Source organism: Odocoileus virginianus, chromosome 22 (assembly GCF_023699985.2).
Source record: "Odocoileus virginianus isolate 20LAN1187 ecotype Illinois chromosome 22, Ovbor_1.2, whole genome shotgun sequence".
Taxonomy (NCBI): Eukaryota; Metazoa; Chordata; class Mammalia; order Artiodactyla; family Cervidae; genus Odocoileus; species Odocoileus virginianus.
The window spans coordinates 47,831,035-47,856,383 of NC_069695.1; the positions used below are offsets into that span (position 1 = coordinate 47,831,035).

The following is a 25,349-nucleotide window of genomic DNA, read 5'->3' on the forward strand; positions in this document are numbered from 1 at the left end:
GACTTTGTTAGATAATGACTGTGCAAGTATAGAGGGGAGTTTGTCTAATCAGCACAAAGAGTTACAGGGTCTAGAATTGATCTCCTAACTTTCTTAGAAACAAAGACATGTTAAAAGTGTGACACAGAAAGGAAAAAAAGGAAATATATAAAGTGTACCTCTTTCTTCTTCTTTTCTTTTTTAAATGTTTATTTATTTGGCTGTGCAGGGTCTTAGTTGCGGCACGTAGGAGCTTTAGTTGTGGCATGTGGGAATCTAGTTCCCTGACCAGGGATCAAACTCAGGTCCCTAGCATTGGGAACTCAAAGTTTTAGTCCAATGGACCACCAGGCAAGTCCCTACCTTTTTCTTCTTAATGACCTGACCCCTATTTTCCCCAAAGCATTCCTAGACACGCTTCCCTCAGGTTCTTTACTGCAGCGGGCCTGCACTTCCCTGTATAATCTATTCTCAACCCCGTGGCCTCACTTACATCCTCTTTAGGATTCAACGCAGCCATCTCCTCTGGCCAGATAGGGAGTGACATTCTCTTCCCCACGCATCCCGGCTTGATACTTAGCACAATATAACCTAACCATGGGTTTGCTTGTCTGTCTCCTCTCAGTTATTCTTACAGCCCAGCATCTTCAGAGAATCTGCACTTTAAATGTATTCATGTAAGAAGTGATACTTCTTAAAAATTCAAAGCATTCCAACACCTTTCTTAAAAATTCAAAGCATCCCAACACCTTTCTTTTGCCCAAAAACAGCATATGAGTTTTGACTCCCAGGCGTGCTATGATTCCTTATGAAAGGTAATTGCTACTATTAAGTTCTTCAGTTGACAAGGCTCCGTCACACAATTGCTGCATCTCAAGAAAAAAAGTGAACTCTTTTGAAGACGATGTGCATAGACTTGCATATATTAACATTTAGTTCTATTTGCAACCTTCATTTTTTAAAGACATTACTTACAGGAGAACTCACATTTAGTTACCTTTAGACTTTATATCTTGCATCAAAAATTGTATGTGGAAAGGTTATCATTGGTAATTGTGGTTTGAATTGTTTGGAGATTGACATGCATTTCTAGGCATTCAGTTATTTTGTCTTTGTTGTTCCTGTTGTTATTATCCAAGTTACTGACACAATTATCTAGGTCAGACCACTGATTTCTCTATGTGGAGCTATGTGTGCTGGCTCTTGGCTTTTATTTGATGCTCTTTGAATTCTGAAGAAAACAGTAGCTTTCTCTTCACAGCATCTGTCCCTCAGGGATCTGTGTTGACTACGAGTACCTATAATCTCTTTCAAAAGAAAGAAATATATGAGGAATGGGCAAGAACTGGTGTGAGCAGTTATTATGGGCTATCACTTAGTCTCAGCATGTGGGATTTAAGTGTGTTTTTCCCTCTTAAGATGACTTTAACAGTCCTGACCTGTGCTGCAAGATCTGCAGGCAGTCTTTTTGGGTAAACTGGATATAATTATGCTGAGAGATACCCAAGGGACTGGAGACAACAAGGGGTGTGTGTAAGTGTGGATTAGTCGCTGAGTCGTGCTCAACTCTTTTTGACCCCATGGACTGTAGCCTGCCAGGCTCCTCTGTCTTTGGAATTCTCCAGGCAAGAATACTGGAGTGGGTTGCCATTTCCTTCTCCAAGGGATCTTCCTGACCCAGGGACTGAACCTGACTCTCCTGCATTGCAAGCAGATATCTTTGCTGTATAAGCCATATCTATATGAGAAATTATATATGTAAAATATAATTATGTAATATTATACATGAAAGTGAAAGTCACTCAGTCATGTCCAACTCTTTGCAACCCCATGGATTATACAGTCCATGGAATTCTCCAGGCCAGAATCCTGGAGTGGGTAGCCTTTCCCTTCCCCAGGGGATTTTCCCAACCCAGGGACTGAACGCAGGTCTCCCACATTGAAGGCAGATTCTTTACCAGCTGAGCCACAAGGGAAGCCCAAGAATACTGGAGTGGGTAGCCATTCCCTTCTCTAGCAGATCTTCCCAATCCGGAAATCAAACCGGGGTCTCATGCCCTGCAGGTGGATTCTTTACCAACTGAGCTACCAGGGAAGCCCAAAAAATATGCATATATAGGAGATAAATTCTAACTCAGTTTAGGGAGTCCCAGAGTTGGTCATGTAAGAAGCTTGCACCAGGCTAAGAAATGACTCTCCATCTATGGCTGACACCCTGATGTTTCTTTTGTTCTCCATCTTTTCTCCTGACTAAGGCATGGTGACTTTATTTATTTAGAAGATGGTAAGTATATTTAGCTATGTACTTATATGCATTAAAAGTATATATCCCCTCTTCTCATGAGTCAGGGGACATTCTATATAATGGGCATATACACTAGGGTAGATCTCCAGCTTTCCTCAATATGCACTTACCACCTATTTATGTGCTTTGGTGGGTTCCCACCCCCCTCCCCAATCTTAAAAAGATAATAACATTTCAAACAGAATGCTTATGGTGTGTGAATTATCTTATATGTCTTTACACAGATTATATTAGTAAATGGACAGTGCAGTTTTGCATGTCTAAAAATGTTGCCAGTGTACTGTCTCTTTTTGTAGCACTACCATTAATACCAGTGGTAAGTATATAAAAAGAAAACACTTAGTGACAATGCTCTCAAATGCATCAGGAGGCTGGAGTCTTCATTTTGAGACAAGTTAAGATCAGAAAGATGATGAGTAAACTTGAGCTTTCATCTGTGTTTTTCAGAAAGAATAGAATCTTAGTAATTCAACTGTCAACTCGCATCATCAATCAAATAAAATTAATTTTCAACTAAGAAATAAACAAAATTGTTCTGAAATGAAAATTTAAAGCAGCTTAACTCATGTAAAATTCACTTTCTGAAGTCCAGTACAGTTTCTATAGATATTTGTGTTAAAGATGCAACAAAAATATGAATGAGTTATTTTTACATATTTTATGTGTACATTAAGTGAAGTATTACTACATAAGTAGAATCAAAGTATACAGAAGTAAAAATAGATTTACCAAGATATTCTGAATATCATCTTAGATATTTACTATTCTGTAACTGATATTTTTCACTTAAAACCATAATTAAGGAATTTTGCACACCTATGTTTCACTAATTATCCTTATCTATTACATATCACACACCCAGTGTAATGATAAAGGCAACACGATATGCAAAGAGAATTTTTTAAATGGACACTTACAGGGTGTTTAGTATGGCAGTACTGTTCTCAGCACAACAGCACATCATCTCTGAGTTAGGTATTATTATTGTTCTCTCTCATTTTGTAAGTCATAAAACAAGGCACAGGGATGCTAAATATTGTGTCCAAGGTCACAGCAAGCAAAGAAGGAAGGAAGGAAGGAAGGAATGTTGACTTTCTAAGACACCACCAAGTATTTCTTTTTTGACATGTATAGTAGTGACATGGGTATTTGTTTTATGTCTGTTATTTTAAAAGGGCATGTTTGTATTTCATACACTTCTCTGTGTATTGGTTGTCACACTATAAACTAAAATATTTAAAAGTACTCATAGAAATGTTTATGGAAAATTGCCATTTCAAATGTTCACACTAAAAAAATAAAATGCCCATTCTCTGGGGCACATAACTTTAATTTTTAGGAATATGCTTTCCGCATATCGTACGAAAAGTTAGACTTTAAAAACAGAAAACGACATCCAAACCTTGAGACCAGAAGGTAGCGTCTCAGGTACAAAGGGTGGGCAGTTGCCCCTGAGAGCGCAGTCAGGAGGGCAGCTGTGACGGCGGGCGTGGGAGCTCAGGCTGCTCAGGGCGCCGAGGGCGAGTGTGAGGGCAGGGGCTTCCCTGCTGAGGAGCTGGGGCGGCTGCCTCGTTAGACCTAAAGCCCAGCACAGCCCTGGCTTTCTCACCTTTGTCCAGTCCTGGCACTTTCCCATGTTCAGAATTCTAGTTATATATAATCTCTCTCTTTCCCTCTCCCCCGTATTAGAGAAAGCAAGCTCAATGTTTTGGGTAGAACATTCCTCACATGAAGGCCTACAATAGAGTCATGATATTAAAAGACAATGTGCTCAAGGATTTTTAATTGTGCTATCAAGCAAAGTAGCTCAAAGGATAAAGGATCTGTCTGCAATGCAAGAGAGCTGGGTTCAGTCCCTGGATCTGGAAGATCCCCTGGAGAAGGCAATGGCAACCCAGTTCAGTATTCTTGCCTAGAAAATTCCATGGACAGAGGGGCCTGGTGAGCTACAGTCCATGGGGTTGCAAAGAGTCGGATATGACTGAGCAACTAACACAGCTATCAAAATAAATAAATAAATAGAAATACATATCAAGTATCCAGAGAACTCATCTGATACACTTGCTTGGAAGTATCAGTCTACTGACAAATCATCGAAAGTTCACTGATTGATATTATAAAATGGCAAAAATGTTTTAAGATGCTGTGACATACCTAAAACACAGCCCTGCAGTGTGAAAGTGCTGATGTCAAAGGGGGTGTCTGGCAGGATTACACGGAGCACTTGATCAATATAAACTCTGCAAACAATAAGTAACAGCAAAGGACACTTGACTAATAACATCAGGCTAATAATAGATCAGACTTTAGGAATGCATTATTTTTCTAATTTAATTTCTCAGTAGCTGTTTATTTAGAACTCCCTTTAACATAAATGGAAATAAACCAGGTCAAGAAAACTGGAAAATGGTTGAGTCAGACCCAGATTGAGAAAACAGACCCCATAGAGCTCTACGTGAGTAAACAGACCCACTCCAGACTGGAAGGAAGCACAGCCTGGCAGTACAGCCTCGGGCAGAATAGGAGCCACTGGATCACCGCTCGGGTCTCTCCTGCTCCCCAGGGCTGCACTCAGGCATGACCAGGAGGGGAGATCAGCAAGGACTCTGAGACCGACAGTTCATCATCATTTCAGCATCTGCCTCACGGCCTGAACTCCTACTGGACACTGTATAAAACTGAACGAAACTTAAGAAACTGCAGGTTTTCTTTGCTGTGCAAATGACTTGAAAACTAATTAGGCTCCATTGGTTTATTTTTGTTTTTATTGTCGTTACTCTAGAAGGTTGGTCAAAAAAGATCTTGCTGTGATTTATGTCTAAGAGTGGTCTTCCTATGTTTGTTTTCCTCTTGCATTTAGGTAACTTTGTTGTATAGCAGAAACTAATATTAATACAACACTGTAAAGCAACTATATCCCAATTTAAAAAAAAAAAAAAGCTCCAGAAAATCACATAAAAAAAAACTACTTAATATGAAAAAATCTAAAAACACTTCTCTAGTTTGTCTATTTCAGAAATCAAGTCTTGGGACGGGGGTTTCTTAAAGCATGTGTGTAAAGTAGATAGCTGTGGGAATTTGCTGGATGATGCAGGGAACCCAAAGCTGGTGCCCTGTGACAGCTGAGAAGGGTGGGGTGGGGTGGGAGACGGGAGGGGGTTTAGGAGGGAGGGGACACACATATATATATATATACACCTATGGCTGATTCATGCTGACTGACGAAAGGCAGAAACCACCACAACATTGTACAGTAGTGAAAGTCGCTCAGTCATGTCTGACTCTTTGAGACCCCATGGACTATACAGTCCACGGAATTCTCCAGGTCAGAATACTGGAGTGGGTAGCTGGGCCCTTCTCCAGGGGATCTTCCCAACCCAGGGATCGAACCCAGGTCTCCCTCATTGCAGGTGGATTCTTTACCAGCTAAGCCACAGGGGAAGCCCATTGTAAAGTAATTATCCTCCAATTAAAAATTAAATTAAATTTAAATCATATGCAACAATTATCTCTCCTTGTAGAAAGAAACTTACCTGTTTGAAAAGCACCTTTATATTTTAAAACTAAGTATCTTTTTCTAACATCACTGTGCATGGAGTCAGTGTAGAAAACAAAGAAACTGTATTCTGGGAAGTGTGAGAATGAACATATGATCATGATGAATACAAACCACATGGAGAAGAAAATTATTACTATTTTTCATGAATTAATAGAATCTCAACATACCACAGTTTAAAATGGAGTCGCATAGGACTTTCCAAGGTGACCACAACTGTCAATCAATTACTGTTAGAAGCTCAAATTCCAATCTTACTCTTTCTGCCAAAAAAATGGGGCTATAAAACCCACTTCATGATGCAGAACATAGCATTTGACAGGAGGGGCTGAACTGAGGGCACAGACATATAACTCAAATTTTTCAGATCAGAGAAAATAGGCTGTCACTGAGCCACACAAAAGGAGATAAAATTCATTTAAGGGTAATAAGTAGCAAGCAGTAGGAATCTTTCAGTGCGTACCAAAGGCGGGGCGGGGGGGCAATTTTAAGTCAGACAATACCCTTGGTTATTTATTTACAGTGTTTGAAAAATCACTGGTGTGGTGTAGACTAATTTCTCTGCAATTAGAATGAAAAGCTCCAATAAATCTAAGTGTGTGAAGCAAAAAAAAAAAAGGTTAAGGGAGGAAACAGCATATAGACTGAATGAGAATATAGATAATTTTCTTCACCCTCCCTGGCTAAAGTTTTCATCAATTTTTAAGGGGGAGGAATTTGAAGCTATCTCAATACCAATATATGACACATATAAACCACATATAAATAATATGTAATATGTATTAAGTCCTAGTTATCTTAAGTAGATTGCACAGTACATTATGTAATTGTATGTTAAGTAGAATGCTATAAAAACATAACTCTATAGATACAATCAGCAAATAACTTCATTTTGCTTCTTTAGATTTGCACATTGGGACTGTTTTTCTTTTGCTCCTGTGTGAAAACTTACTCAGGCTAAATAATCCTCTGGTCAGTCTTATAAAGTAGAAAATCTCACCGTTACTGAATATAATGAACACAATCTTAATGCAACAATTAAATATGTTTAGTTCTAAGCAATTCCACCTTAGTTTATTAAAAGACCTTCTCCCATCACCAGGGCTCTGTAACCTGCAGGGTCCTTAATGTAGTAAGCTGCATTCCAGTTTTATCTGGTCAGTTAATACTGTATTAGCCCCTATGAATTCAATAACACTCATTTTCTCTAAGTTAAGTCAGCTTCACCTCTTCCCGTGACTTCACTGAAAAGAAATCAATACAATTTCACACTCTTTTGCAAGAGATCTATACCTGGTCCATATAAAACACATACTCTTTTCCTGAACAAATTCTAGACTGCAGGTCAATATCACTGCAGTTACTGGTTCACATATTACACTCTCAGCATTTCCATTAAACAAGTCTTGCTAGGTTTGAGGTGAGGAAAGAATCCCAACTTCCTATCCTCCTATTTTCTTAAGCCTGATGGTATTTGTGTGTTCAGTCGCTCAGTCGTGTCCGACTCTTTGCGACCCCATGGACTGTAGCCCGCCAGGCTCCTCTGTACATGGGATTTCCCAAGCAAGACTACTGGAGTGGATTGCCATTTCCTTCTCCAGGGGATCTTCTTGACACATAGATCAAAGCTGCATCTCTTGCGTCTCCTGCATTGGCAGTTGGATTCTTTACCACGGCTCTACCTGGGAAGCCCCATAAGTCTGATAAAGTGTAGACAGAAAGATGATAGAGAGATAGGTAGATAGATGGATAGATAGATGTAAAATATAGACAGCCTTCTCCTCAGAGAACAGGGACAAGGCAGAAGTGACTCACTCTGGCATCTTCTGGATGCTCCCTCCATACCCATTTCCAAAGCCATTCATCAATCATTCTATGAGGCACATGAATGCCACCAGGGGGATGGCATCAACAATCAGGATAAGTTGCACTTATAACCCTTATAGATACCTCCAAAGACAAAGATTAGCCTCAGTTATTCAGACTGAACCGAGACTCCACAGCCTACCAGCAGACTGGAATGCCATGTTGGAGGCCGTCCACCTGCCCCTCCCCAACTCCCTATGGGGCACCAACAATTGTAAACAATGCTTTATTTCCAAGGATGCTATGTGTACTCCTAAAGCTAAGTCTTGTATGGAGGCCAGTCCTTATCTTCACTTCTTCCTCAAAATGTGGTTTGCATTCTAGGGGTGCTCACAGAAATACAACCAATAGATCACAGAGGCCTCAGATGACTCCAAACATCTCTCAAAAATGAGGCTGACCTGGTTTACTGAGGAAAGAGTCCCATAGGTATAACTTACCCACATCTTACCCACATACACCGTAATTTATGTTTACCCTATAAGCACTTACTCTTACAATGGGAATCCTCCAGTTAGAACGGGTATTACTACATTTGTCCCTGATTTTGTCTAACTTAATACATCACTTTGACTTAGGAAGATCATCAAACCATCCTCAGTTCACTGGTCAGGAAGGTAATGGTGATAGAATTGCCCTAGACTTCCTCCTAGATGGCCAAGATAGAGTCTGTGCAATAAACTAATATTTCCTGTGGTGCCTGGATTACTATCTCAGGCCCAGTGGAAATGTCAATTACACAACCTAAAGAGAAAGCTACCTGTATTTCTAAGGTAGACAATAGCAGGATCTGTTCAGTTGGGTCTGTGACCCTGGGGGGACAGAGGGATACCTGAGGACAATCCTGAAGTTGGCTTCACCCTGATATCTGAGATCACGTTGCCAGCAGTCTTCAAGAAAGGTTGTTGGAGATGAACAGATGTAGTTTCAGTTTCTGCTGGTCATCTTTATCGGAGTGGTTGACACAGTGCTGTAGTTAAGAGAAAATTCTTCAGAAGTTAATATAGTGACAGCTCTCCATGAATCTCTTACATGTCTGTCTATCTTGGATGCAGAGGTACTAACTAACTTTTGTTCTGGAGCAAAAAGTAGACATGCTTAGTGTCCAGTGTGATAAGCATAATCTCTTTTTTAGGCAAAGGTCAGGCATGCTTATTACCCATTAGGAAAGACTTGAGTTCCCTAAGTGCAGATTACTCTTGAGTCTATGTACAAGCATCCACCTGGGCACATCAGCAATATCTCCATGGTATTTGTGGGGTAAGGAGAGCTGTTACAACTATGCACATGCTCACGCTTCCTTGCTGTGCTATGATAATAAATACCTCTGTCTCTGACCCAGAAGCTCATGTCTTCTTCCAAGATTCATGAAACTGTGGTAGGTAGACTAACTTATTAGTTTATAGATAGAGTAAAATCTCCACAGTATTTTGCAGATATTGAAGGCTATTTTAGTATTACAAGATACCATTTTGAGTATACTAAGACTTGTACAGTGTACATTATTTTTACTAAATTTTAGCTTCATAATGGCTCAGATGGTAAAGAATCTGCCTGCAATGCAGGAGACTGGGATTCGATCCCTGGGTCAGGAAGATCCTCTGGAGAAGGGAATAGCTACCCACTCCAGTATTCTTGTCCGGAGAATTCCATGGACAGAGGAGCCTGATGGGCTATAGTCCATGGGATCATAAAGACTAAGACACGACTGAGCGACTGAACAACAAGAGAGAAGAGCCAGCCAGCCAGCCAAGGTCATGAAGGGTGTTTGTGACTTTGCTAACATGGATAATTTTGTGAGATAAATTAGCTGGGAGGATAACATGAGTAAAAACAGTAACAGAAATCTGTAAAGGGGAAAAAAAAATGAGACATTTACTCCCAGAAAAGGTAAGAAACTTAGAGTGAATAAGAAAAAGTAAAATAGTGAGAGTCAACTGTTTTGTACAGCATAAACTTTAACATCCAGTGAAAATTAGGAGCTCAAAGTTTTTGAGCAATTTTCTTGGTTGTATTTACTGAATTCTCTTACTTCCCTAGGACTAGGAAGGTTACATCAGATTCACACTCCAAATGCATTGCTTTTCCCTCGGGTGTTTGTCAGCATAGATCCAGCGACATTTAACTTCCAATGAATCTGAAAGCATTTTATTAACACAGAACACTTGAGTTAACAATTTGCATTCTGCCAAAGATTTTCACCTCACAGTGACAGCGCTATTTCTTCTGAGTAATTCCGAACACTAACCAGGGAGGACAAACAAAGGCTTTTGAATCGCTTGATGTTTCTACATAAAAGCTACACCTTATTTCCATTCTGGCTCAGCAAGCCCAACAGTTTTTTGAAAGAAACAAGAGGCTTCGTTTTGAGGCTGATTTAGGGAAGCAGTCGTGCTCAGCTGAACAGGTGGTGTGTTCCCCGGGGCCAGAACAGGGCAGATGGATCAGTCCTCACTGTTGTTGGTCATTAATGGTGAGCAGCTGTCTCCCTGGAGAAGTGAGACAGAGCATGACTCATCAACCGCATTTCAATGTATTTTGCAGTGACTCAACCACTTCATCTTAATGGACTTGACCAACTATTTCCCTTCCTTCCATTATACACCACAGCTTTAGTAATAAAAGTGATTGATTTGTAAATTCATACAAGTTTCACTTTTTCCCTTTAATATGTAATCCTACTTTGTAAATAGGAGGCTGTACCCATTCTGTGGTGGATTTGAAGGCATATGGGTAATGCTGGCTTCGCCTGAGTATTCATCTTTATTGACACTACAGTTCCTGAAACATCCATATTACATATTTATTCCATCAGTGTAAGACATTTGTCCTCAAGTGTATCTTTTTCAAATGCAAATTCTCCTTAAAGGAATGCTGAACAATTAGCAGTTATCAATGAGCTCTTTTGACAGATTCATTTCACCAAGAACAGGACAAGTGAGTTTTGATAACGGTAGTAATGGCCAGGTTCACAGTGTAAGAGTGGTTGATCCTATCTGGCTCTGCACCATGATTACTTGGAAGCTTTTTAAAAATAAGAGCTTTCAGACTTCATTTCCAGAGACTCATTTAGTAGATCTGAGTGGGGCTCCAGGATATACTTTTATTTAAGAAGACTGAGTGATGCTACTGCAAGTTGTTACTAGACCAATGTTTGTGAAAAATTCATAGGACCTCCTCTACCAAAGTCAACTTAGGTAACATCTGAGACACTGCATTCATGTGTGTGCCTGTGTGTGTGTGTGCACTATGATGGTGGTGGTAGAAGAATGGGTGTGTGTGTGCCCAGTCACTCAGTAATGTCTGACTCTTTGTGACCCCATGGACTGCAGCCCTCCACGCTCCTCTGTCCAGGGGATTTCCCAGGCAAGAATCTAGAGTAGGATGCCATTTCCATCTCCAGGGAATCTTCCCAACCCAGGGATTGAACCCGCATCTCCTGCACTGGCAAGTGGATTCTGTACTACCAAGCCAGCTGGGAAAGGGCCAGAAGCATGGGATAGTTCAGTAAACTGTATCCTCCAGGTCAGTAGAAACTTTGTGAGGGATACGACCTCTGGTGCCTAAGAGAAGGCCTGCTACCTAGTAATTGCACAATACTTTTTGAATAGATGGATATATTAATGATGAAGGTGTGAGGGAGAAAATAAGAGGGAAGACAAGACAAAGAAAAATCTAATCTTAATTTTGGTCTGCTCATATTTTTTTTCTTAATAGGCTAAAAAATGCCATAATAACAGAATTTAACAATGGTCTCATTATATTAAAAATTTCTCCTTTCTTTATGGCAACAAGTAACTCATACTGAACACAGTTGGCCCCAGTTGAATAAATGAGTGAGAAAATGAAATGGAAAAGTAATAATATAAAGTTCTATAGCTTCAGAATTGGCCTAAGGTCACCACAATCTACTTAAATTATTTTACTTCTCAAACCAGATATTTGCCATGTTTGCCCAGAGAAGATGATATATGAATTAGCTGTCAGAAAGAGGAAAGCTGTTGAAAAGAAACTAAAAAAAGAAAATGGAGTTTCACTGCTGTCCTGAGATCTTGGGTGAGGCATTAAAAATCTTTGTGATTCTGTTTTCCAATGTGTCAATTCATTAATGCAGCATGGAAAATAATGTGGAGAACTATAATATGCATTACAGGTAATTAAAAGGAGTGAAAGTATACTAAAGTTGAAAGTAATATCATCATTTTGCTCCTCAGAGTGAGGACATTATTTCTTCATGGGTTTTCTTCTTCACTCTGCCCATTCTAGTCAATGAAAAAAGTTGGATTAGATTAATCTCTTAATTATTTCCTTTAAATGGTTGAAAAAAGGTTGAGCTTGATTTCCATTTGATAGGATTCCCATGGGCCTAGGGCCTTCAAGCAACTTCATTCTCTTCTAGTTGCTAAAAATTAGATGTGTGAGCACAGTATAGTATATACAGATACAAATATGTATTTTATATTATATACCTAAATGTATACACATATGTGTGTGTATATATATATATATGGAGAAAAAAAGAGATGTATTAGGGTACAAAGGATTTTAGAAAAAAAAACGAGTGAAGAGACAACATGATTTTAAGATGATATACTTGGAAAGGGATGCAGCTTTTCTCAAAAGACTATATCTTTTTCATGGGCAATTATATATTTCAGAGGTGCTTGACTATGCACTGACAGGGTCCAGGTTACAGTCTTAGAGTTTAGTTGGTGATTACAAGTGATCTTTTCTGGAGTTGAAGGAGACAATTGTAAGGCTAGCGTGTTTTAGATGGGTATTTTCCCCAAATCATTAAATTAGGTGTACTACAACTGTTAGCTTCCAATATGCTAAAAATTGTCATTTAGTCAGTATTGCGCCAGGAGTCTCAACAGTCCTGCCAAATAGGTACCATGATGCCCTTTTTAATTTGGACTTAGACACACAGAGGTTCAAAAAACCTACCCAAGTTCACGTGGATAATAAATAATAAAACTGGACTCATTATGGCTTATGGAAACCATGAATGCAAAGGGAAGATAAGGTTAGCCAGGAGGAAAACAGAAGTCTATCAGTTATAAGGGGGATTACCGAGCAAGTTTGAGATGAAGGAAAACAACAGAGGTGGGCTGGATTTTATTCAGTGGAAAATAGTTACCGAAATCAGAGCTAAGAAAACTTGCCTCAAGCTTCTTTCCTTCCAGAGCTCTGAAGTAAAGTTATTGCTTTGCTGACACAGATGGATGACCAGGCTGTTCCCAAGACTGAAATGGTTTCACCTTTGTAGCCCAGGCAGCAGTGCACGCCCTTCTTTCGGGATATGTGACACACACACAGCTCGCTGGTGGCGAGAAGCCGGCAGGCATCTCCTCTAAGCTCCCCTGGAGCTGCCCAGAAGCCCCGTCCAAGCCCAAGTCTCGCCTAGTCCTCTGGCTTCCACAAGATTTTGAACTGCTTCAGAGTCAGAGACATGTGCTCAGAACCGAACACTGCCCTGCTCGGCTTCACAGAAGAAACCTATGGTGTGATGGAAACAAAATGGACTGCTTTTCTTGAATTCGGAATTATTCTGAACCCTTGAGATTCTTAGAGAACTTAAAAACTCCTATGGAGATTCATTGGGAGGACTGATGCTGAAGCTGAAACGCCAATACTTTGGCCACCTGATGCAAAGAACTGACTCATTTGAAAAGACCCTGATGCTGGGAAAGATTGAAGGCAGGAGGAGAAGGGGATGACAGAGGATGAGATGGTTGGATGGCATCACTGACTCAATGGACGTGAGTTTGAGTAAACTCCGGGAGTTGGTAATGGACAGGGAAGCCTGGCATGCTGCAGTCCATGGGGTCACAAAGAGTCAGACATGACTGAGAGACTGAACTGAACTGAACTGACTGATGGAGATTCATATATGCTCAGGAATCAGGGATCAAACTCATGTCTCCTGCACTGGCAGGCAGATTCTTTACCACTGCACCACCTGCAAAGCCCTCAGAAACCATAGCCCGCTTTTAGATGGACTATAACCCCAGGAGAGAGACTTTCATCTTTACTTGGTGGTACTTTAAGGACTTTTCTGTCATGGGGGTGGAGCCAACAGCCTCACCTTGAGCACTTGGGGGAAAACCAGGGAATGAAGAACACTTGGAGCAACGGCTCACATGGGGGTTTTTTGGTCCTGCATCAAAGGATGATCTGAATATCCTTTTTTCAACTGGTTTCTTCCTAGCCCTTTACCTTGAAGCTTGCAGGCAAAACGATTTTGGTTGAACCTTTTGTCTAGTCACTTGCATTTATCTTGAAAACTTGATACTTTCCTCACTGACTCTGCCTTACTACTCTGATTTAGACGAAAGAAAAGAATTATGAGAAAAAAACTGTTATTGAACACATAATACATGATAGGAAGGGTTCTAATGACTTTACATGTATTAACTTATTTAATCTTTATAGGCATTAAAGATAGATTCTGTTAAGCTGTCCACTTTACACAGGCTAAAACTGAGACACAAAGGAAGTTAAAATAATTTTCTCAAGAGTTCAAATAATTGACAGAGCCAGGATCCTAAGAGTACAAAGCAGTATATAAACCAGTGAATGAGCTCCTAGTATTCAGAGCTGGGAATGAAAATTCACATGTGAATATAATCAGAAAAACTTGTCTGAGAAATTTGCATTTCTGCTGCTAGATTTTAAACTGGCATAAAGGAGTGGGGATATCATAAAAAAGAAAGAACCTAAATAAAGAGATAAAAGGTATATTAGGACTAGCAGATAGAAGTCAGAAAGGATTGACATGTAAATGCTTATTTGAATACTAGTTAGAAATAGTGTGATACAATAACAAAAGCTACTGATTATTAGCTCAAAATTTTAGACAGGAATAGGTAAGCTACATAAATCCATTCAGGGGCTTTCGTGGAGTGACATGACAAAAACCCTGATTAATGAAGAATAGTCTGACAGCTGTGGAAAGAAAAAGCTAGTAGAGAAAAAGACTTAATGCATGAGTATATGATAGGACCTGAAAGATTGTTGTTCAGTCACTAAGTGAAAGCATAGCTATAAAAAAAATTGCAAAGGATTAAAGTCCTGAGGCATTATTCTACAAGAACAAATGGAACCCAGAAATGTTAAATAGTGAGTGAAGAGTCAAGTTAAGATGCTTCCACTATTTTAAAGGTGATGAACAGGAAAACTGGAATAATGTTTGTAAGAGAAAAGCTGCAAAATTATGGCTAACATATAGGTAACAAAATCATTCATTTGCATTTGGTATCACATGCCTTTAAGTCCTGTGTAACTGACGTTATCTCTGAAACTTTTTTTGGGGGGGGACAAAGTATGACAAGGCTTTATTTTTGTCATCCTGCTTATTTAACTTTTTTTTTCATTTATTTTTATTAGTTGGAGGCTAATTACTTTACAATATTGTAGGGGTTTTTGTCATACACTGACATGAATCAGCCATGGATTTACAAGTATTCCCCATCCCGATCCCCCCTCCCACCTTCCTCTCCACCCAATTCCTCTGAAACATTTTTTACAGAATATAGGAAGAGAGAAATATTAATTAAAAGAATATGGCTGTAAGTCAACTTGCCCACTAGTAATGTGGTTGTTTATTTAATAGACAGTCATTGATCCCCTACTGTATGTCAGACGCTGGGTTACTTGCTGGCACACATTGAACAAGATCCAAACTGCCTCTACCTTCACGAGTAGGATGGATATGAGTGAACTCTGCTTCATCACTCAGCCGTATCCGACTCTGTGCGACCCCATGGATTATAGCCCGCCAGGCTCCTGTGTCCGTGGGGATTCTCCAGGCAAGAACACTGGTGTGGGTTGCAGTGTTCTCCTCCAGAGGATCTTCCTGACTCCAGTTTCAAACCAGTGAACTAGGGTGTGACAAAAGGGGAAGATTTGGTACTGTGGGGTCAGTGGAGCTAAGCTGATGTTGCCATGAGGAGTTATATTTAAGTGAGTGTCACAAGTAGAGAAAGTTTTGAGACTGTCTGAACTGGGGAGTTTAGCACAGTGGAGGACTGATGACTTCTCTCCACCGTCTAGGTTAAGATGGATCCATCTGAAGACACGCCGGAGGACCACGTTTTAAACAGGAAGCATGATGGTGAGTTATAAGGAAACAGTCTTTCTCAGTATTATTTGTTCAAAGAATAATAATATAAAAATACTACATAAATATATAGATGCACATATTGTTGGGGCTTCCCAAGTGGCTCACTGTTAAAGAACCCGCCTGCCAATGCAAGAAGCCCAAGATGGGAAGATCCCTTGGAGAAGGAAATGGCAACCCACTCCAATATTCTTGCCTGGGAAATCCTATGGACAGAAGAGCCTAGTGGGCTACAGTCCATGGGGTCGCAAAAAATTGGACATGACTTAGCTACCGAAAAACAACAATACACATATTGTATGTCACCTTAAACTTTGAGTAAAAACTTACATATTTTTTAAAAAACTATGTTAAATTTTTTTTCAGATTAATTCAAAATTTTAAAAGACTGAGATGGCAATATTGTACATACAAAAGAAGTGCATGGACTAAAAGAAACCCTGATTCAAATCTCACCTCTGACAAAGTTGTAATTCTCCTCGTCTCAGCTTCAACATGGAGGAAAATTATAAGCTAACAGTTCTGTTAGGATTCTTAGGACATTGGTTGCAGCAGTAATACAAATGCAACATAAAAGCAGTATTTTATTTATCTCTATGTGCATGAAATAATTCAACTGATCTCAATATTGAATACAGTGAGAATTACACAAGCAAAAATATGAACCTAATAGGAAACTGTGTTCTTATGATACAAGGATATGTTAAATTATTTTTTTTCTATCACACATACACAAAAAATCTCCATAGAAAGTAAAATGATAGCATGTACATAGTAGGCAATTAATAAATATTTATAAATTATATTATTAAAATAATTAAGGTGAGGGAAGCCCTCTGTAGAGGGCAAGATGGGCTAGGAAGCATCCAGCTTACATTGACAGAGATAGTTGGAGATAGAGTATTAGTTTGGGAAATTAGCATATGCATAGGAAAACAAGAGCTTTAATTGGAACTGTACAGAAATGAAGGGACAAAGGCAGTGCAGAATACTCCAACTGGAAAGAAAGATATAAAAATATTATCCAATCAATCTCTAAAGGCCTCTTTTTTAAAAAACATGTAATTTATATGTGATGATAGATGTTCACTAAATTTACTTTGGTAACCATTCCATGATGTCAAATGATTATGCTTTACACGTAATTACAGTGTTACATGTCAATTATATCTCAATAACACTGTAATGAAAGATGAAATAAATTTCAAAAATTAAAAAAATAAAACACATAATTTAAAAGTTGGTATACACTTAATATTTGAAAATTGACTTTCTTTCAAATTACATCAAGTCTGATAGCATTTTCCTCCAGAAAAGTTAATCCTGCTAAAATGGTCAATGTTTCACTATATATATTTTATGAGAACATTTTTCCACATTTATTCACCTTCACAGAAAAAAATGTCAGCAAGATTTCATTACTAAAATTTAACAAGGAATTAAAAACCTGAGAATGTAATAATCAGAATATAGTTTCTTTCAAGTAATTTTACTAATATTTCTTTTCAGCTAATTAAAAATGGATTGCTCAAAATAATATCACACTATTAAAATGTTTAATAGAATAGAAATAATAATAGAAACTTTATTGGCCATGTCCATACCCCCTGCAATCTCAGAATCTGCATTATATCAAAAGGATAGATGTCCAGAACTTTAACTAGATCCTTTGAGGCAAACTTACATTTCGAGCAAAGATAAATGGTTGCATGTACAATTTTTTTTCTTTTTTTTTTTGCATGTACAATTTTGAAGGTGCACCACACAGACAACTTTTCTACGAGGAGAATAAGAGAATATCTAATTATATAAATTTATAGCAAAACTTTACAAAAGTTTTCTGTACTCCAACTTAATGAGAGTCAAAGATTAGTAGTTCCATCGCAGTTATAGTTTGCAGTATATTCCTCATACTGATATTCTTACATTGCATAGCTGCAATGCAACCAAGAAGTATGTATCGATTGCCATCACACACTTCTTGGCTCAGTCTTTTCCCTAAGTTGTAACCTCTGAGACTTAGTTATTTGAATTTAAAAGACTTAGTTATTTGAAAAAAGTTACAGATCTGGCATTGTTCCCTAGAGTAGATGGATGACAGACAGTTTAATAACTATTTTTTAAATGATTTATAAGGTAAGTTGAAGAATTTCTATTTTAACATCAATGTAGACAATTTTTAAATAACTTCACCTTATCCTCCTTTGCTATACCTCACCCTACCCCATCCCAGAAAAGTTGCTCTCAGCACCTTGCAGCAGGCTGAAGATGTCAGGACGAAGGCATGCATCATGGTCCTGCTGCCGGGAACTCACAGATTGGAAGGGCAGTCCAAAAGCCACGCTCTTGGGTTAAGTGTTGCTCTGTGAAGATCAGTCACAGTGTTCCACTACTAAAACCATATCATGATACTCTTTTGATAGTTAGTAGAAAATTAAGTTGACTGGCACTTTAAGTACCTCTCTGACACATTTTCCTTAAACCTTTGGCATATGTCAATAGTTACCTGTTAGCAAGAGCTAGCCAATAATTTAATGAATGAATAAACAGCAAGAACCTATTAATGCTACCATTCCTGGACTGTGGTTTGTGTTAATTAAATATGTGTCAAATCAATGAATAAGAAAATTTTAAAAGAATCATGTTTAGCTGCACTATTTTTTTTTAAATTTTGCAATAAGCCCACATGCTTCTGGCACATTTCATAAATATTAATTCTATAAAAGAATTTACTTAATAAATATATTCCTCATCCTGTGTTCAGCACCAAGGGTTTGTCAGCCCATAGCCTCATGAAGTTTAGAGTCTAGTGCACCACTTCTCAAAACTGAATATGCATATGAATCACTGGGTCATTATTAAAAAGTAGATTGATTTTATAAGGACAAGATCAAATATTCTGCTTTTCTAACAGGATCCCAGGTGGTGCCAACGATGTTATATACATGGACCACACATTAAGTAGAAATGATCCAGCATAAGAGACTGACACTAACCGTATAACTAAACAAACAAAATGTAAGATTATAATTATGACAACATGCTACAAAAGAGACATGTAATGGGGAGTTTGTCCTGACAGGCTGAAACAGGAAAGTCATTCCTAAGGAGGTAAGAAAACTGAGTTGCCACCTGAAAGATAGAAGTTATCTCAGAGAAAGAAAAGGAAACAGAATCCATGGAGAGAACAGCGAAACAGGGAAAAGTCAGCCTTTCCTGGCAACAGTATAGTCACAAACACTCTCAAATATAGGGAATGGTCAAATCAGTCACTTGGTCAGCTGATAACTTCTCAGGGCATCATCTTGAGATTGATGGTTCAATGTGGAATTACATAATGCTTTGCATGTCTAGACTTTGATCTATTTTGTGAATATTTGTCTTCTGAACCAAATATTGCGTCTATATTCCCAATTCACTTAACAGCACAGACTCTGTGCTGTGAAGTTGTTAAGAAACAGAGTATTGAGTAATGGGGGATGTGTGAATAGAGGAGGTTTAAATCTAGGTTTTTCACATGCTGACTTGATCAAATTCTGAGCAAAAACAGAGCATAGTTTCCCACATATTGCACAATAAGCTCTCTGTAACATTGAACTTCACACCCCTGTCTGCATGAAACTGGGTTTTCTAAAAACATCTCCACAAAAACAGAATGTAGACATACATTGCTATAAAATTAAAAATATATTATCAATATCAAATATTACAATGATATAAAAATACATGTAGTACCTACAAAATTTAATTTCATATTATGCTATTTGGCAATAAGCTTTACTAATCTAAAATATGGTTTCCTAAAATGTCTTATAAATTTGGTTGCATATTTTTTGTAGCAAAATTGCTTCAAATTCATAGAAAGGAATTAATAATATTAACATCACAAGTTTATTAAAGAAGTTTTTACTTTTAGATCTATCAAGTTTATTAAACAAGAGTTTTTACTTCTACAGTTATAGGATATACCTCTTCTCTAAATCTAGTATGTTTTGATTTCTCACCAGGAAGGAAATTTTATCAGGGATGCAGAGTCAAATGGATGCTCATCAAACACTTTCCCCATGGAATCTCTTTAGTCTACTAAAATATGAAAGAAACATGTGACAGGAAAGATATTTTGAAACCTGAACTTTGCACATTTATTCCAACACGATTCCAACATTTTTGCACAAAGAAATGTTCCAGCCTTTTTTGTACTATGGCCTTGTCGATCTAGTAGAGACTAGGAGATCTGCTTGTCAAGAAAGGAGAGAATGAAGACAAAATTTCAGAAAAATTAGAGAAAATGAGTGACGGAATTGGTGGAGAGAAGCAGCTAAGAAGCCACAAAGAGAAGTGGAGACACAAAGAGGAGGAAAAAATGTCAAAGGAGGAAAACTTACAACTGGAGAAATCAAGTCCTCAAACTCATGGGCTAGGGTAGACTTGCCCATGGTAACATGTAGATAGACGTCAGCGGCTGACTCGGGAGAAGTTCAGTCCTTGCTCAGTCTTCGAAGATAAGATAGCTCATTGGTCCAGTCAGTACAAAGGGAAAAGCTCTATTTCACCCAAAACTCAAGTCACAAACACTTTCTGTCTTCTTGGAAATGAAACACATTCTTTTGCTCATATGGCATTGATCAAAGTTAACTTCAAGGGAAGAAGAGAAACGCAGTCTAGCTTTGGGCTCAGGAAGAAAGCAAAGGTTTTAGTAAACAGCTAGTGATTTTGACTACAGCTCCAGATTAAAGTGAGTTACAGAAGTCATAAGCATGGCATTAGGGAGAGGTTTCAGGTGACAGATGACAATGCCAGATAGGTAGATAGATAGATAATAGTTAGGTGACAGATAGGTAGATAAATAACAGATGATAGACAGATTATAGATGATAGATACATAATAGATGATTGATAGGTAAGTAGATAGATGATAGGTAGATAGATGGTAGATACATATAGATATATACATAGACATGATATACAAGCTATTCTCTAAAAATCTGGGGACCCTCTTTAGGACTGCATAATCTAGTCCACTTTATTAACTTTAAAGCTATTTAAAAACAATTAAGGAGATATTTTTGATCTCCCATATAAGCAGCAAATATCTACAGAGCTGAACTGACTTCCTTGACTTAATGCTACCCTCCTGTATTGTTTCTTTCTCAGACTTTACATTTTTTTTTCAAAGGTTTAGTAAAAATCAGTATGTAATAGCTTCTCTATTGCATAAGAAGAGCCAGCTGAGATGATCTTATCTGATAACCTAAAATATTTGGTTCCAGCCTTTGAGTGATGGCACCTGTATTCTCCCGTTCGCTCTGCCGGAATTGTGTAACAGAGGATTCTGATGGACCTTTGCTGTGGGGGCGGTGCGGGGGCGGGGGGGGGGGTCACATTAAAGTCTCAGCTGACATACTGCAACACCTAAATGTCAGGAAACACAGATGTGTCTGGAGTTTTTAAACCAAAGTGCCAACACTGTATTCTGCCAATATCAAAAATGTTGCTGACTGATTAAGGGACATGGCGTAGTCTGTTGTGTTATTGGTGAAGGGAGGATAAACTGGGAGAAGACGCTACAATAACAAAAGTGGGCCTAATGAAATCTGAGAAGTTCACTCCTTTGCGCTAAGGGTAGACTATGGATCCTCCCACCTGAAGCTGGCAGGTGTCCAGAGGCTGGTAACAGCTCCTGTTGAAGGACTTCTCAAAGAAGAATTGTTTGTGAACACGTGTCAGAGCTTCAGTTCAAGCTTATAATCAACGGAAATGCTCCTGAGAAAGTCAAAACAAAGATTTCCTCTTGGCAGAGAAACATTATAGGAAAAAAAAAATGTTGGCTAGATACTCATTTTTAGACTTGATATACAAAACGATTTCTGATTAGGACTATTGGCATAGTCACAAAGCTGGCTAAAAATGAATGTCCTTTAAAGGGAGAGAGGTGTGTGAATCTCAGTTCCCAGAGAGCACTCAATTCCAATCAAATGAAAGGCTGCTCAAGCATTTTGCCAGGAATGAGAGACTTTCCAGGGAGGACTCTTAAACTCATGAAAAGTTGCTGCCTACACAGTTTTCTCTCAGACTGGAGGGAATACCCTCATTCCCTGAGAGTCAAGTTAATATTTCTCTTTCAGGTCATCCACAGATACGAAACTAACACTTGGTCACATTGAGCCAAGTGACATTTCTGTTAGGATCCCACTAAGTAATCACACACATAAAAGGAAAAGCTATTTGGAAACTAAGTGAATGAAAAATCTTTAAAAGCTCCACAAATATTTGTAAAAAGTTTAAGACATCTAAAGCATCTATATGTAAGTTATACCATCTGCCACAAACACAATCTGTATCCCACTGTTCTTTTATAAACTAGTGAGTTTTGCATTATCACGCCCATCTCATGGCTATAATTTTAAAACAAAAGCTATTAGATCCCTGTTTGCTATCTGTCTGTATGTTTCTGTATGTCTGTGTGTATATGTTATGGGTATATGATATTATGTGTGTCTTAAAAGTTCAATCTTGATTCATTGTGAGAAGTTCTGCAAAACAGATTTTTAAAAAGCCTTGTATGGTCAATTCTTGCTGCACTTACACAATAATTTGTTTTTGTTGTTGTTTAGTCACTAAGTCATGTCCGACTTTTGCAACCTCATGAACTGTAGTACACCAGGCTTCCCTGTCCTTCACTATCTCCCGGAGTTTGCTCAAATTCATGCTCATTGAGTCAGTGATGCTACCTAACCATCTCATCCTCTGCCACCCCTTTTTCCTTTTGTCTTCAATTTTACCCAGCATCAAGATCTTTTCCAATGAACCAGTTCTTTGCATCAGGTGGGCAGAGTATTGGAGCTTCAGCTTCAGCATCAGTCCTTCCAGTGAATATTCAGGGTTGATTTCCTTTAGGATTGACTGATTTGATCTCCTTGCAGTCCAAGAAACTTTCAAGAGTCTTCCTCAATATGGCTGCCTGTGCCCTGTTGGACATTCAGCAGCATCCCTGGAGATACCAGTAGCACCTCCCAGTTGTGACAACACAAAACATCTCCAGACATTACAAAATGTTCCGGGGAAGGGGGCTGGGGGGGCCGCAAAATCGCTTCTGTTACACATGAAAGGGACAGATTCAGAGGCTTATTATGAACGGCTTTTTGGGGGACAAAGCTTTCAAGTTAAAACCTGAGTGCCCTGAGTGTAGAGAGAACTACATGCAAACAGCCAGGAAGGCAAGATAGAGTGCACTGTATGATAAAGGCACCTGCTTTGTAATGGCAGGTGCTAAATACAGAGGGGAAAGGGTGAAAGCTGGAGATGAAGCACCTGCAGGGATGCAGGAGTGAGGACACGAATGCCTGTGAAGTCCCACTAGGCATTTAAACTCTATGCTAACAGTGGCAATGAATTACGGAAAGGACTTTGGACAGGGACAATAGTAACATAAGCAGATCTGTAGTTCAGCTTCATCATCCCAAATTCAGGGCTTTCCATGAATGGCAGGCAAACTTACTTCATCTGTAATTTCCAACCTGAACAACCACGGGATTTCTCTGATCTCCTCAGATGAAATGACCTTTGGTATTCCTAAACTCATGGACGTATTCAGTTTTCTCTTTATATGTAAAATATAGCATCACATTACAATTTCTTATTTATGAATTTTGTGACATCCTTCTAGATCATTATAGCTCACAAGTCAACACAATGATTTAGGCATGTAGAAGCTCAGTAAATACTGGTGATGTCAATTATCTAAAGAATGAATTTGTTTTCATTTCAGCTATTCAAAATAAGTCCTTTCTTGCTTAATTGTTCTTGAAATTTTTCACTGATCAATACTGCAACCAAAAAAAAGAAAAATGAAATTACGTCATTTTAATTTTACAAAATTGTATCTTTTTAAAAAATCTATCATTCAAGGATTGCCACACAAAAGGCATCTCTTCTTTCCAGTCAATAACACATGTGTTGGAAAGCAAGAGATACAAGGCAAAATTCATGTTACTTTTGGCATAATTTTTATTCAAGGATAAAATTTCCATCCTCTTACAACATTCTTTCCATTGTCTCCAAATTCTGAACCGTACATAATAGAAGTATTTTTAAATGAACCTCTTATGGTTTCCTGTAAAATTAAATCTATGCCATTTTTTAAATTGTGCTACTCATAGTATTATGTCAACATCGAAGAGCTGTTTTGAACCCAAAAGAAAAGAATATACCACATATCTTTCCAGCCAGAGGTCTGTACTGGACAAGAATAACAATTTTACTTCAAAATCAAGGGATACAAAGAACAATTTTTAAATTACTAACATTTCTGGCTTAAAGACAAAAATTCTTAAAAAGAATTAAAATAATCTAAAGTCTAAACTTCCTTCATAATAAGCCTCCTTGGCAAAGAGAGGCTTTATTTTTTTTTCTTTTTTTCATGAACAAAAAGCATACAATTAAAAAAATCTACAAGATTCCAACTTTTAATCTGACACATAATTCTCATCCTAAACTACCTCCTAAATAACTCTTCTTGTTTAGATTGAAAAGAAAATTATCTTCCAGCGGATTCTCTGATTTTCACAATTCTCAGCTTTGAGAGCACAGATGAGTCTCATCACAAGCTGGTTTCAAAGGAGGGTTATTGCGTTAATTGTGAGGGCTTGTGTTATTGTGAGGGTTATTGTATTGCTGTCTTCCCATCAACATGGTAGCATTTCTATCAGCACTTTTATCCTTGTGAACTGGCTCTGATTCTCTGGGCTTCAACCATAGATGTTGAAAAGAAACTCTGACCTTGAACACCTGACCCTTCAAAGACCTAAGTGCAGATCTGAGTAATTACTGTCTGGCTGTTTGAAACTTGAAACAAACAAACCACACAACTTGAAATTATTCCCAGAAACAGGGATTTGTGTTTCCTCATACATCAGACTTTCAGGTCTCTATTGAGATACAGGGAAGCTTTGCCACTTCCCCTCTCCCCAAACACTGGACTGTCCTACTACCATAGAGGTTTCAGTTTCCATCCTTGAGAGAGTAAGATCTTATGGCTGCCACTTCAGAGTGTGAGATGGCTGAATTTTAGGGGTGGGTACCTTAGAAATGTGTGGCTTCTCTGGTGGCTCAGTGGTAAAGAATCTGCCTGCAATGCAGGAGACTCTGGTTCAGTCCCTGAGTTGGGAAGATCCCCTGGAGCAGGAAATGGCAACCCACTCTAGTTTTCTTGCCTGGGAAATCCCACGGACAGAGGAGCCTGGTGGCCTATGGTCCAGGGGGTGGGAAAGAATCAGACACAACTTAACGACTAAACAACATTGTGTTAATGATTATTACGGGTTGAATCTTGTACCCCAAATTCATATGTTGAAGTCTTCATCCCTGGAACCTTAAAATGTGACCTCATTTGTAAATAGGGTAGTTGTGGATGCAATTAGTTAGGTTAAGATGAGATGGTGCTGGAGTAGAATGAGCCCCTAACACAAAATGACCAATGTCCTTAAAAAAAAAGGGAAATTTGGACACAGACACACATAGGA

General features: G+C 38.5%; 1 long non-coding RNA gene across 1 annotated transcript in view; it reads right to left on the bottom strand.

The window, feature by feature from the left end:
- Window positions 1–25,349, bottom strand: part of LOC110143082 (uncharacterized) — a 199,234-nt gene that overhangs the window by 70,275 nt on the left and 103,610 nt on the right. The window contains exon 2 of the long non-coding RNA XR_011482820.1: window positions 8,539–8,676. This is a non-coding gene — a long non-coding RNA (uncharacterized lncRNA). The remainder of the gene's footprint in view (window positions 1–8,538; window positions 8,677–25,349) is intronic.